Source organism: Quercus suber, unplaced genomic scaffold (genome assembly GCF_002906115.3).
Source record: "Quercus suber isolate HL8 unplaced genomic scaffold, Cork oak 2.0 scaffold_433, whole genome shotgun sequence".
In the NCBI taxonomy this organism is placed as follows: Eukaryota; Viridiplantae; Streptophyta; class Magnoliopsida; order Fagales; family Fagaceae; genus Quercus; species Quercus suber.
Genome location: NW_027069884.1, coordinates 277332 through 282195, shown reverse-complemented (window position 1 = coordinate 282195; position 4864 = coordinate 277332). Strand labels below are relative to the sequence as shown.

The 4864-nt window shown below is 34.0% G+C and overlaps 1 pseudogene; it reads right to left on the bottom strand.

Moving 5' to 3' along the window:
* Positions 1 to 369: 369 nt before the first annotated feature.
* LOC112032619 (putative BTB/POZ domain-containing protein At3g08660) lies at positions 370 to 1903 on the bottom strand (annotated as a pseudogene).
* Between the last annotated feature and the right edge of the window lie 2961 nt (positions 1904 to 4864).

Genomic DNA, 4864 nt, shown 5'->3' with positions numbered 1-4864 from the left:
CATCTCCAAATAATGGTTGACAAGGGTTTTTTCAGCAAATGCAACCAATGCATCCATGTTGGTTGAATTGCTATCTACAAATCCAAGAGATAAAGCAATGCAAGAATTACATCAATAACTTGTATGAAGGCTTTTAGTTTTTTCTATATATTGGGGGCATGGCAGAGAAGTGGTTTTGGAAGGGAGATAGTACTGCTATGCAAATCACTAAATGTGAGGCAGAGTGCAATATAGTCCTGAATTTAAATTTTGAGACACATCATGTTATAAATAACAACTCACCAACATATAGAGTGAACCTTTTGGTTGAATAATATAGTCATAGGCCATACATTGTGCCACAGTCTAGAAGAGCAGAAGAGAATATGATTATTCAAGAATGTGATTATTCAAGAGAATTGACAACAACTTTGGAATCACCCTAAAAATTGAGTGATTAATCCCAATTTCTATGGCAAATAAGACTGCTCTTCTAGCCGCTAGCATCTCCCAAATAGTCACCGAGGATAGTATTAGGATTTTCTCAGACAGAGAAGCCATGACCTCACCATGGGAGTTTCGGATCACCACACCTATGCCTGCCTTTCCTTCATTTTCAGAAATTGCACCATCAAAGTAAGTCTTGAAAGTTTCAGCAATAGGAGATTTCCAAACTGGTGGCTTGTGGAATTTCTTAAACTCCAGCAGATGACATTTAGTCGTACCAGCTAACCTGTTCAATGGTATAACGACCTCATTTAATTGGCTTTTGTTGTGTCAAGTTCATAGGTAACAAGCAGTAACAGCAAACAGTTCTGCTGCATGAGGTTGGTTTTGGATTAGAGCAAATAAATCAGGGAATGAACTAAGTGAGATTATGGCCTGATCCATCCATCTAAATCCTGATTCCACATGGGTTGAGTAGCTTCGCACTCCCAAGGAGCTTGTAACAATAAATCCTACACTTTAGCTTTTCGATATTATATAAATTTGGTCCAAAAGCTCGCATTGACCTTGTAATGTTTACTTGCTCTAAGAGGATGAATCTTGTTGTGATTTTCAAGAGTAGCCGATTGTTCCTCATCATGTGCTCGTGTGTTTCTTGTGATAATGTGGTATTCCAGTGTTTTTACATCCACTTGATTTTTCTTCTTTTACCAAGCTAGGGTATACTTGCATAAATGGTCCCAAAAGAATGGTTAATTGGACCTTAAATTTAAGTGCTTCTGTGACAGATTTAGATGTGAGTTTACAAGTTTTATAACTCCATCAATAAAATGCTAAGCTTTGAAATTTATCTCAAGAGATTTAATAGCCATTGAGCTTTAAAATATCCAATAAAAGACAACATTAAGCTTTATGATTATAGGTTTTAGGAACTCAATTTTCAAATAATGTAATCATCACTAGGAATGAATAAATTTATGTACCTTGGCATACATGTTAATGGCTTTATTGAGGTTGTCATCACAATACCGAGCATCTTTTGGCAATACTTCTGCAAGTGACTAAAAACTTTTTGCACCAAGGTTCTCATCCCTTGCAACTAGGGTAAGAAAAACATCTATCGATCTTCCAATGGAAAATATTTTTGCAATGGGTTTGCTCAAAACAAAAAGAAACATAAGATTCTGCCACCCTAATAACAATTCCCTCATCATAACCATTATCATTGTCTACGTAATTCTATACCAAGAGATCTGAAACATGACACTGCTCCAGCGTAGAAGCAATTCTTCTAATATATTCAATAATTCATAATTTATTTTTAACCTTAAACCAACCTTGAGAAGTTTTACGAGGTGTAGCAGAGAATTGAAAGAAGCTGAATTTTTTCCATAGGGAGCACACTAATCAAGCATTCAGTTGTAACTCTTTGTAAGTGATGATTTAGAGGTTTGCAGGCCAAATTGTTGAGTCCAAAATTATTTTGGAAAAGCCATCAATGAATTATAAATGATCTACCAGAAGGAATGAAACATCTTCAAAGCACCAATTATCACATCTTTTTTATTTATTATTTATTTTAAGTTTTGAGTTCTCAATATTATTTGCTAGAACATACAAGTACTGTACATAATTGTTTCCAAAACCAGTTCATTTGGATGTGGGAAGGAATTCCAAGCAAAGACTTCTGTAACCCATGCAGAAATGGTTTCACTGCTTCTGAAAATATAAAAATTTCCTTCTACGATGTAAGTATTCTTTATTAAGAAGCTTATAAAAGCATCTATCTTGGATATTAGATTTCCTTGTTCAAGATTGTCACTCTTTTTCTAAGGAATGAGCAGAAAATATAATGGAAAAACATTGGCTTCTATTAACCATCCATCCATAACAAAATTTAACTACTAATTCAGAAGAATTGGTTCCACCTGGTAACTGGAAGATTGTTTAGTTGGATAATGGGGCTAATGCCTCTCTTGCAATTACTTTGGAATACAAGTCTATTCAAATGTACACTTCTTGAAACAATATGGAGCTTACGTAAAATAAAAAAAAATAAAAGAAGAAATATTTATTTGAAGTTTAATGCATTTGTACATGTTATCTTTAATGCATATCAAAGATATTATTTTCAGTTTATTAGTTAAAATATTAAGCATATCTAATATCTTGATGATTAATTGATAAGATTTCACTGCCAACTCCATTTTAATCGAGATTAAGGCTTAGTTAAGTGAGGGCAATCAAGATGTAACAGTTAAGGTTTTTAAATCTTTTACCTTTTTAGACTAGTTGAACAATTTTGAGAATTTTGAATTACAGTAATATAGCCTGGTTTCAAATCCAGCAAGAAAGGAGAATGAGTTCATTCGACTACTATGTTTTTCTTGTTTGGATTGAATCTAGAACACCATATGGAAGCAAATGTTCTGGATTATTCAATATATTAAATGGAGATTTTAAGGGGCTTGATGTCAGCTTTACATTTGAAGCACAGTGAGATTGATGCATCCTCTATTGAGAACAGAGTAATTGAGTGCGCCTTGTGCAAATAACTTTTGTCTAGACAATCCTGCAGAGAATAAATAGAACTTGTTGCCATAAAAGGATCATATTTATGTAAATATTACTACAAGTACATCGTCAACATACGATAAAAATGTGTGCATAGAGAGGAGGGTGTCTTAAAAAAGAGAGGTGGGGGGGTGTTGTTTTCTGGAAAAATGACACATCTATCATGCTTCCACCATATATCAACCCACAATTGGAATTTTCACTGTCAAACTGAAGCTATATTGGTTGATGGTCATACATACTGCACTTACATATATAAAAAGTTGGAACTTATACCGGGGATATACAAATGCAAATTCAGGTATGTAATAGACACAAGAACTATGCTAGCCTCCTTAATAAGATTGTGTAATATTTAGTTATAGGTGAAAAGAGTGGAAAGAATGAGGCCAACACCATAATAATATCTTGTTTGACAATCACATCCACTTATAGAGAGACAGTAACAAAAGCACCTTTTCTATCTGTGTCACTCTAAAAATGCATTTAAGAAAATCGTTCATTTGATGAAGTTATTTCTCGTTAAAAAATAAAAAATGAAAGGAAAGTTTTCCCAACCATTCAATAGTTTCATCTTTTGTTCTTATGTGAATAAATGATAAGAACTATGCATTATCGGGTGTGCTACAATTTCAATACCCTCCTGTTTTTTAATGCCTCTAGTAATTCTTATCTCTCACAACAAATTGATAACTATTTGCTGCCTCTTGCCTTATTGGGAAAATTCTAAGTAGCAACACCAACATACACAAATTATCACACCAATGAGATTTAGTTAGTAAGACTTCAAATAGGTTAGGGTTTTTGTTTTATATGAGGGAAAAGGCTAAAAGAGTAATTAACATGAATACATTATTGTCGGACTGTGAATTATGTCATTCCACCTCAAAACCATTTTTTTTAGTAAACAGTAATACTTATTAGAACACACACAAAAATAGTAACATTAGTATTTTTAACAGGGTTTATAATACATTACTAACCAGAGGAAAATTACAAAAGGGCCTACCTCAAAACCAATTGGTGATGAAAAAGACACACTCAAATCTTTTATGGGGAAAAAATTGGACACTAACACCAATCCCCAAACAATTTCGTTAGTTAGCAACGTTTCCGAACTATTTAGGAAACTAACATCTCGAGTCTAAGAGACTCAATTTTGCTCTTTGAACTCGAGCCACAAAGCCTCGAGTTTTATGATTTTTTTTCCCTTGGAACTCGAGTCTTAAAGACTCGATTTCCATAATGAACAAAATTCAAAGAACAGCACAGCGAAGAAGACAAAGAATTTGAATAACTTCAAAGAAGAAGAAAGGAAAAGATTAAAAGAAGAAGCAGATGCAAATCAACAAAGAAGAAGAAGGCAGAACAAAAACAATAAACCCAAAACCCTTAACAAAAACAACGAACCTAAAGAGATCAAAAAGAAAGAACCAAGCCCTCGGCTCCGCCCGCGAACCTAGATCTCCCTAACCATCCTTCGGCTCGGATTGAATCCAGGCGACAACGGTTGGCTCAGACTAAACTCTGATGGAAATATGCATGTACGGAGCGGAAATTATATAATTAACGGATCAACTTCATTTGCAATAGTTAACATGTGCCATATAAGTTTCAAAATTAGAGAACAAGAGAGTGTACCTTGGTATGGTGAAATTCAAGACCGAAAATCAGAAGCACTTGGGAATACTTTTAATCTTCACTCCAATTCCACTATCACCCAAGATGTGTGGTCTCTCAATCTGTTATATGAGTTTTTTCTAGAGAGAATAATAGTGTTCTCTACTCACATACATATCAATTCATATTCTAACAAATTCTGTATGTTTCTCTCTTAATAACAGATTATCTAATTGGGCTAGCC